The following is a 10,943-nucleotide window of genomic DNA, read 5'->3' on the forward strand; positions in this document are numbered from 1 at the left end:
CCATGCTCTCAAGAAGGGAGTTTCCCATTCTATAAGTGTTAAGAGGAGGTAGATTCCTTGAGTGGGGAAAAGTTGGTGTATTGGGTCTGTATTAATCTCCCCTGGAACCCTCAGATCATGGATATGGCCATCAGAAGGTGGGCAGCTGCATGTAAAACCTTGGTTTTGGACAAAAGGCATTGGTATTAATGCAGGCTACTGCCATGCATAATGTGTCATGGACCATGGGGTGCCAAGTGGCTGAACTACAGATAGCAGAAGAAATTAAATCCATGATACGAGATGCATCTCATAAGATATGGCCTCCTAGGTGGAACACAGTGGGCACACCGGTGGGAAGTAAGTCTAGCAGAGTGCACCTTTAACTGATGCACTGGGATAGAGAGAAAGGCATACCTTCTCGTAAACACTGGAAGCATGATTAGTGATACAGTCATCATGTCCATTGGAGCCCCTGAATGGGTCATATGGGAAGATGACCAGTGGGTAGCCACAAGTGCACAGGAGTGTCAACAATGCCAGCTAAGTGCCTGGGTTTGCCTGGAAGGTAAAATGGTGAAAAAATGGACAGAGCTGATAGGACAAGCAAACAGCACATATGAAGTGTTCATGTCTATAAAAGTACATAGCAAGAACTTCAGTGAAGGCCATGGACAGCTGCATGTCTTCAGTAACAACTGTTACCTATGTCACAAAGAATAAAAGATAGGGGAAGAAGAATTACAAGAGTAAGTTTGATGAGGCCTAAGACTATATGTAATCTGCATGCAAGTTAGACAACACTTTTGCCATAACCATGTAGCAAAGAATAATACCAGAATACAGAGGTACTAATGCTAGTTTAAAGCTACCCTTTCCCTGAAACTTCTTGTGCCAAATAGCATCAATCAAATTGGACACATCTACACATGAAATAAATGCAAAGCAATAAACTGTGGCACATATTGCAGTGGAGTTTATTGCTCCTGGGTGCTGTGTTTACACGTGTATCCAGGACTGCAGCATGTTGATCTGGGCTGCAGCATCTCTGGCTGGCAGAAGGCCTGGGGGGGGGTCATCCTGCAGCCCAGAGCTGCTCTGACCTGGTTCAACGTGCTGTGGAGGGGCTGGCATGTTGAGACACCAGGGTTCAACATGCTGGGGCACCAGGGTGCTCCAGTGCAGGGCTAACCAGCAGGCAACCCCCACACTGAAGCACCCTTGTTCCCCAGTCAGCCCCATCAGTGTCTACATATGCATTGCTGTGCACTAAAGAAAGCTATCATAGGATAGTACTTATGTTTACAAGTACCATCCTATAGTGGAGTTAATTAGTTTTCTGCAGCCTAATAGAGACTCACGTATAGACACTGAGATTTTACTGCAGAGTAATTAGGCAGCTCTGCAGTAAACATTTCACGCAGAGTTGCACTGAGTGTTGGGTGCAACTAAATGTTCAAAAGTTATTTTAATTGTATTATATAATTAAAGAATAATTATTGACTCCTTGGCACATATCTAACATGTTCCTGTAGGTATTTGCTTCCTCATCTTACAGTTTGTTGGCTGAATGTAAAATTTCCCCCTTATAAGATAAATCAGATAGAGGGCAGGCCAGGGTAGCACCTTAGAGACCAGCTGGTTCAGTTTCTAAGATTCTACTGTGCCCTGCCTTCTGCTTGGCTTCGCATTAATACACCTAACTACCTTTGTTCAGAGGAAGGAGAGTCCAGTAGTCAGGATCATGGGCAACTGGTGCCTCCTGAGTCGGGGGGGGGCACTTGCCCCCTCAGTGGCCAGTCAGCAACCAATCACACCAACCGGGGGAGGTGTCCCCTGCGACTGATCGTGCCAACCCAGAAATGCCAGCGGCACTTCACCTGGGACCCCCACTCCCCGGCTGGCGCTCTCGTGGGAGGGCACCAGAGCTCCTGCCTGCCTCCCTGGCCGTTGCTTAAGCAAGGAGTCCTGGCTGTCAGGGGGTGCACCAGCGCTCTAAGGGGGTGCATGTGCACCCCTGTGCATGCCCTACGCATCACCTCTGCTCAGGATGTCAGCCTGTGACTCAGGAGCCCTGGGCTACTATACATTTGCATACTTGTGGCAAGTTACTTGACCTCAAGGAATACTTCCTGCTTCCCAGGTGTATTGTAAAGGAAATGCCCTAACAACACGCACAGACTATGGGAACAGGGCAGAGGCTAGACTAATAAAAGCATCCTACCAGAGGTGCATTTGGGCTGATCCTGTCAAGTGCCTTCAGCTTCCACTGATTTCAGCAGCAGTCCAGGCTTCCTCACATACAGCAGTCATTTGTTTCAGAAAATGCTGAAACCTTCGGATGAAAGCTGCAGTGCTCTTCAAGGGCTACGGAGTAGCACAGTTCAGTGTATCTTTTTACTAACCTTTGTGTCTTGTCTTGTTTTGCCCCATCCTTTTCCTAGTTTAGACATGCCTCTGTTATTCTAATAATGCCTGTACTCAACACACAGCTCCAATTCAGCGTTTTCTTATGTCTGTCTTTGGCATTTGCATCAAAGATACTCTGTTTCTTTCTTTTATCCTGCCTCCTCTGCTATACCTTTCCACTATCGCCCACATTATTATACTGTAGATATATTACCTTGGGATCTAAACCATCCCTCTCTACACATATGTAAATTCTCAATTACCTCATCGCTAATCTAAGAAACAGGCAGCTTTCCATATTAGCAGGCAATCTGTTCCTCTACAGATTCACAGTTCAAAAAGGAACCTATCTCCTTCAGAGAAAGGACAGGGCCCCTTTTGTCAATGAAAATACCATGATTTTTCTCCTCTCGTGCCTTGGTTCACTTGAACCTCCCAGGCCTGCAGATGCTTACTTACAGGAGTAGCTTTACTCCTGCGAGGAGTTGCATTGACTTTGAGAGTACTCACATGATCAGTGTTACTCATGCATATGGAGCTCCTGCAGCACGGGGAATATAAAGACATAAGCAGAGAGAAAAAGCAAGTGCACGGTGGAAGCGGCTAGTTACGTTGGTTTCAGTAAAGCCAAGGTTTTGAGGGTCTTCTGCTGCCAGGCCAGGCCACAGGAGCTGGCCTGTTAAGAGCCAAATCTTGAGTGTCTTCAATATTTTTGAGGAACTTGTGATTCATGTTTGGACTGAAAGAAGATGTGGCATTCTCCTTGTGGGTCACAACTTCATACTGAAGTCATATCACAACTTCATCCCCCATTAGCCATCCCTTTCTAAGGAATGAATTTGCTCCTTTCCCTGATGCTTCATTGAAACCAAATCAGGAGTAATCTTAGGAAGAGAAAATTGCAGCTAAATTTATTTTGGGAACCATTATTATGGCAGGTTTTAAACTAAACTGATTATGCAGGTGTATTTTCATGTGGTTAATGCTGACACATTTAGCCTACCTGACAGGCAAATGAGGCACATGTTCAGTGATAAATCAAAGTGAAAAGAGATCTACTAAAATTCTTGTAAAAACATGTGTTGCTTTATCAGCACATATCCTCATGTTCTGAATTTCCAAGCTTAGTTGAGGAATTTAAGTAATCAAGTGCAATATAGCCATCCAGTTAAATTACCTTCACTATTTCTGTAATATCAGTTGGGAAACTGGTAGTGTTTCAATATACTTTATGACTGTGTGCCTAGAAAAAACTACTTAACATATAACATGTACTGTTACCTGAGAAAATTATTTGGTGCATAGATACAGAATGAACAAAAGGATGTTTTGAGGTTGATGTCATCTCACTGTAAAAGCTACAATTTGAAAAAAGGCAAACAGTATTTAGAAAATAGGCTGAGTAATGGTCTTTCAAGGTGCTATACTAAGCTTCAGCCACTAGCAAGTGCTCTTGAATAGTTTTTCAAGGCAGAGAGTCCTTGAACCCACATGAATTGTGAAGTCTGAATCTCTGGTTTTAATTTGTTAGAAGAAGCGGAAAGAATGCAATTTATAACTAGGGAAATGCTGTGCCACCAATGCAGGCATGACTTCAAGAAGCTGGTTCTTCAATCCAGGCAGAATTACATGATGCAGCAACATCATAGCAGAGCATTCAATACACACTAGGAGGACTCACTGAACTTTAAAAAATGGACTTCATGTGTTTTGTTACTTAATTTTTATTTTGTTAATGGGATTTATATACACACACACACACACACACACACACACACACATATATATGTATGTACGTATGTATGTATGTATGTATATGATGACAAGGTATAGTGATTGCCGTTATTTCTGACACTGGTAATTTTGCCTGCAGACATACAGTTTTGTCAGTTTTTATTTCAGCTTAGTTACAGCTAGTCTTAAAACCCCAATGTTATTGTAATTTTTTATTGTGGGAAGTTTGTCAGCTTGAATGTCTAGTTATTTAAACTGTCTCTGTCAAACACATATAGACAATTACCAGTGTTTTAGTTTGTGCTGAAGTCTGAACATTATACAAATAATTTACCTGGAAGGAAACCTGACTGTTTAAACATGCCCCAAACCCTTCAGTGTAATTTTATGATACAAGAATAAACTTTGTGATCCTAGCCTCAGCAAACGAATGTCATCTTCACATTAATTGAGAATAGGCACTGTCCTAATGATAGAATAAAGATTTTTATAGGTTTTTATATGCTGCCACTGCACAGAAGTCGGGATATAAATTTCACACATAAATAAATAAGGAAGCCCTCTAAAAACGTGTAATAACCTTTGAACGTCCAGCAATACCAGTTCCTCAAATGAATGTTATACTGCCTATATACCAAACCATTCCCTTGCACATTAGATAAAAAAAATTCAGCAAAACTGACTGCTTCAGACTTCAAAGCTATTTTACAAAATCCTGCTTGAAGAAAACAAGACCCTTTTTGCTGAAACCATTCCAGACTTTTCATTACTAGTTAGTCATCATCAGTTAACCCCAGCACTCATTTCCCCCCTTCTCTCAAACTATACAATTCACACTTATTGTAATTAATTTTATGGCCTTCTTAGCAATGGGAGACCTCTACATTTTATGCTACATTGCACAAGCAATTGAAAGTTGCAGATGAAAAAAACCTAAGCACCAAATGTTTAGCAGGTTTTTATTCTATTTTAAATGAGCAACCTATTTAAATCAATTATCAGCTTAAAATGAGCAGCCTGATCTAATTAGTCTTAGCCCCTGGTGGGTTAATGAATGAAAGGGAGGTGCTGGGCAGATGTGCTATCCCCCAGGACATTCTGCTACTGACCACACTGACACACAATCCCACTAGGTTGGTAAGTGTTATCAAGCAAAATTACTGACAACAAGAATTGCAGTCTGCAGGATTATTAGTTCCATCAGCAGAATGACTAAGCATTGCATGGCATTTTTTTTCCCTGCCTTTGTAAGGCAAAGCATTGGCGTTGTGCAATAACTACTGGGAGTTTTGAATTTCCAATAAATTAATTTGGTGTCTTTTTACAACAGCCAGTGAACTGAAATTACATGCTAACTCCAGATGCAGGCATAATTATGATGGCAACTAAAATCTTCTGGAAACTTAGTCAATGAGCCAGTGATCCTTCCCACCACTCCCTCGACCATAATCCTGAGTTCCCCTGTTATTTAAACATAATGTCCTCTGTGCTTGATTATGTGCCCAATTAAGAAATGTAATATACTACATGCAAATAGAAAATGCTGATAAGTAATATTACATGTGGAGAAGGGGGGAAAAAGTAATGCCATTAATGAATGTTCTTATTTTCTTCTCTTTTTATGGCATCTCCTGACTGCTCCACAGTGAGTGCACAGATGTTTGCGCTTTGAAGATGACATTTCTTGGACCAAATACTAAGTCTTTGGTAAATGTTACAATTCGTTATTATGCAGGAGTTCTGCATCTGTTACTCTAGTTGGATATTTTTTTTAGACAGATTTTTGATTCCCTCCCCAAAACTGTTTCACGACGTTAAAGATAAAGATAAGCTGATAATGTTTGACAAAGTAGGAAAGTGTCCATTGACTTCTTATCCTAGCTTACCTAAATATGGGCCATATCCTACACAACTCAAACTGGTAAAAGTTTTGATACTGGCTGAAATGGGAAAAGAATGAGAGCTCTAAGTTTCCATCAATCAGCTCCAAAATATGTTTATCTGTTTATATGAAAATGGGCCACCTTTAAAAACTAACCTTTTCAAACAACCACTAGATGTGCCAATATGTTGACACTTGCATGTTATACTGATTCTTCAACCTCTATTGAGGAAAATAATTAAGGCTTCATAAAATTCCTCTATGTAATTGGGATACATAAACAGACGTTGATGAATTATAAATGAATTGTTGAAGAATTTCGTGATGGTGGGGCTGCCTAAAAGGTCAAAAACTTTCCTGTGCTCTAGTGTGTTTTGAAGCTGCCTGAGTTGAGCATATGAAGCAGAGTAAGGGTTATGAGAAGACAATGAAGATCCAGGGAATTTAACAGGTTTACTTGAGAAACTCTTTCATTGCTTTGGCTCAGTTGGTATGCACACATCTGTCAAAAAAGGTCAAAAGGATTTTTAAAAGATGAGAGTGAGGGTCTCCTTTTAAAATTGCCAAATAAGTGCATCAGCAGATGTATAACAATGTCACTGTGCTTTGAAGCAGCTGCTGAACAACATGCTAGTCCTCAATATTTTTTGATTTTTGTATTTCAATGGTTTCCCTAGCATTACCAGCCTCTGCACAGTGTGACTCTAAGGTGATTATTTTCAGTCCCACAAAAGGGGATAGCAAGAAACTAAATGTACACAAATGCACAATGTTTAATTGAACTCTTTAATAGGGGATGGTTTAAAACATCTGCTAGGTCAAACTGGCATGGTTTGGAAAGGCTAAATAAACCAGGATAAATTTCATTTGGAAACTGACCCAGCCTTTTGTCCATGAAAATTTGTTTTTTAAAGAATAACGCCACCTCCAAACTCTTCTTGAGAGAAACTCTATTACCGATTTTGGGGAGAAAAGAAGGGAAATTAACTTATTATTTTTTTTTTCATTTTTGGATGTCGAATTAAAACCTGATAATCGTAGTTTCACCATGACTTATTACAATGATTTATTCAATTAACCTCATGACTATAAGCCCTATCATTAAATAAGCTAAATTTGAGTGCAACAATTACAACTTTTGCTAACTAGAAGCAGTGTAAGTATTAAGTGTTTAAATATACCAGTATTGGAGCATGATAATTTTTAAACATAATTACCTCTTTTATTATACTTTGATTAGATTAAAATTAATGCATTATTAAGCCATGATATGTTCTACCATCTAGAGCTCTGTATAGACACAGATAGGAGCTCTTTCCCCCACCCTTTCTCAGGTCTAAGTTAATTAAATTCCCTTTAATTATAATTTACTATAATGCTCCACTTTTACCACTATTATGTCTTTTGAACTTCGAAATTCAAAAAAACCCCTTAAAATGGTCTTTTACAGGAGAACTGAACTGTCAGCGAATTCAGGCAAAATTAATTATTTCAGCTTGATAAACCTTTTCATCTATTTGACTCCTTATACAGAAAAGCCAATTAATAATGTCAAACATGCTTTGCCTCTAGGGACTAGCAAGTTCTAATGAGTCTGTTTACTGTAGAGTGGCTAGCAGAATGAGCCTCATGTAGAAATTTTCTAATCGCGCCACACCTGTCAAGCTGAGTCTCATTATCTGTGTACCAAGGGCAAACCTCATTTTGTCAGTAGTGGTTTTCGAAGAACTAACAACTGCCTGGGGAAGCATACAGGACTGTCGGCCAGTAGATGAGTCACTTAATTACCAATCAGAGCAGCAGAAGTGAATTCCTAATGTTCTTTAGTACCAACCCTGCTAATCACTAGTATATGCATCTTACCTTATCAGAGTACCCGGACGAGCCATTCATTTTCAGCAGGAAGCTTATTTACCACTTCTCTGTATGCTCTAATAGGTTATGATTGATGATGTTCCTCGGTATACAGCTATTAATCAAATGCACAGTATAATGCCAGTGGACCCCACTTAGCCAATCTGCTTGCTTCCTCCTCATCTGATGATTAGCTGATAATTGGAGGGCACCAGGAGTGGGAATGACTCGACTGCGGTGACATCTCTCTGTGGTGACCTCAAAGCAGGCCCCATGCTTCCTCGGTGTACATTGAACAAATCTTTATGCAGCCCTTCCAAATATAAGTGAAGGGCAATTCTGGATGAAGCGCTGAGAGTGGCTTATATTTTGGGAGCAGCATATAAGTGCTAATTAAACTCTTGGTTTAAGCTCCCGCATCATAAAAATAGTATTATCCTCACTTTACAGACTGTCAAAGGACAACAAAGGTCTGGATTGTGATGCAGATGCAGCCTCCTACTGAGGTAGTACAGATGCACATCCTCCTTGTGGGAATTCGGAAGGTCTCTGGGGCTCACACAGTCACGATGCCTCCTTGAGCTCTTGCAGAATGGCAGGTTTGCTGTGCTTGGACAGGATATAGCATCTCCTGGCTGATGTATCTGACCTATCCTTTTGAGGCATGCAGGAGTACATAGCCTCTGGATACAGAGCCGTGTTCATTGTAAAGGTACCCTTTGCCTACCTTATGCTTTTGGGAAGGAGGGGGGGCATAATCTAGCCCAGGGGTTGACAACGGGGGGTACACGTACCCCCAGGGGTACTTGGGAAGGCCCTAGTGGGTAAATGGGGGTGGATGGGTATGGAGTGCCATCACCCACCACCCTATGCTGCCACCTCCCAGAAGCAGGGCTGGGTCAGGGCGAGGGCCGTGGCACCCCTCTGTAGGCCGCCCAGGCACCGTCCAGCCAGTCGGATGCGGGTGGTGAAGGGGGTAAGCTTGCATGCAGCAGCAGCCACCTCCGCCATCCACCACCCCATGCTGCTGCTGCTCCACATCTAGCCATGTGCCACCCTCCCCTCTCACCTTCCCCCCATGTCTGGCCGCTGGGAGTACTTTTATTAAAAAAGATTGACAACCCCATATCTAGTGCAATAATAAGAATGGCTCACTTGCTTTCATTGATGCCAAAATCAGCTGCGTTACTAAGCACAAGTCTAGCAGCATCAGGAAAACCTAACGTGTCCTAGGCTATAAAACAACTACCAGATCTTCATTCAGGTGAGCGTGCTTACGGATTTTAGTAGGACTGCTCAAGTGAATGAAGGCTTGGGGGATTGGGCTCCAAATCATTGTCAGAGTATTGCTTCAAATTTGGGAGTTCCTAGCTCAGACAACCAGACCATGGCTGGATTTCCTTAGTACTGTGAATATTTAACAATGCTGCTCTCTGCCTGGAGTGGACTCGTGGAATTAAGAGACTGTTTTCGTCTTATTTTATTTGCAGGATGGCAAATGATGCACAAAAAGGCTATGAAACATAGTAAGGCTTTTGCCTAGCCAGTGATTCTGGTATAAGCATTTTTGTACTTCTTTTTCATTTACATTCTCTGATACAAGCATGCACCTAAAAAAATCCAAAATGACTGCCCATCACTAGTTATTAGCTCATTCTTCATTGAGAGAGAGAAATATGTAGGGGTATAATTGAGTGAATTTAATCAGCAATTGGAAGGAAAAGGCACACACAGCCATCTTTCTCTTTCTCTTCTTGCCCCCCACCCAAATCTCTCCAAAGCTGTTGTGGAAGAATGGACTCCATCTTGCTTGTGTCTCTAGGTAGTAGCATCATATTGATTAAATAAAGAACATGCTCAGAATACTCTGTGGATTCTAGGGTTGCTTCTATCCTCTTGAGCATGCCTGGGATGCCGTAGGTATATCTAATACATAATTAAAAGAAAAATGGGAGTCAATTGTCATATTCAGAGACTACCTCCGCATTAAGCTTTCATCAATATTAAACCGCCTCATCCACGCATGTTCTTTTTCTAATGAAGTAAAATGAGTTCTCTAATTCAAACCAAAGTAATACAAGTCTGTGAAAACAAGAATGAGAGAAAGAGGGGGAAAAAAGCCCAGCTACATGAATATCTGTGTTGTTTTGTCACACTCCCTTATGCAGAAATAATTCAGTTCCCTCACTGAGTAACTTTGCAGTTTACCCACTGGGGAAGGGGATTATTTTTCAAACAAAAATAGGTTTACTTGTACTGTAAAAATCTACCCTTTGCAGGTGCTGAATGAAAGGAGTCGATAGTGGTTCAGTAGAATTATGTCAACACATTGCCTATTTTTCACTAACTGCTGTACTGATGTTTTAAAAATATCCCTTTTGCCCTCCATTTCCTCATTTAAGCCATGATTTAGCAATGCACTTAGGCATATTCTTAGCTTCAAAGGGTCCAAGTGCTTTTCTGGACCAGGACAAAACTAGGAGAAGATCTATAAGAATACTTAGTACTTCACAGTAACTCTTGCTGAACCACTGGTGTACAGTGCATTTACCCAAATCAGTGGTGAGGACAGTAGAATAAAGGTAATGAGCTGGGAAGAAGAGGACCTGAGATAGCTAGTAAAATAGAAGTGGTCCCAGTGGAACAGGAAGGAACAGATGCTTGTATTAATTGTTCATACTCTTTCTCTCTATGGCTTTTGAATTCTTAATGTTATTCTCCCCTTATTTTCTGAATTGGAACGGTAACAAAAGTCTAGTCAGCCCTGGCTGGTGAAATCCTCGATTAAAAATTTGCTATAGCATGAGCATCCCAATGTTTTTTCCCCCCAGTAAGTCCCCTTAGCTGTAAAGACCAAACTTAGGAATGAGAGGGCTTCAGTATCCCCAGCCATTTTGTTTTGCACTATTTGTTGGGACAATTGTGCAAACTTTGGTTTGAGTTTTGTGACACACGTCAGAAGCCTTGTGGTGAGTCTAGACAGCTAAAATATTACAGAATTTGTTTTTGTAAATTTTGGAAAAATCACGTTGGAGAAAATTTCAATTTTGGCACTTTCTTTCCCCAACCCCCCCCCCCCCCCCCT

Source organism: Gavialis gangeticus, unplaced genomic scaffold, assembly GCF_001723915.1.
Source record: "Gavialis gangeticus isolate Ggan-Ray unplaced genomic scaffold, GavGan_comp1, whole genome shotgun sequence".
Lineage (NCBI taxonomy): Eukaryota > Metazoa > Chordata > Crocodylia > Gavialidae > Gavialis > Gavialis gangeticus.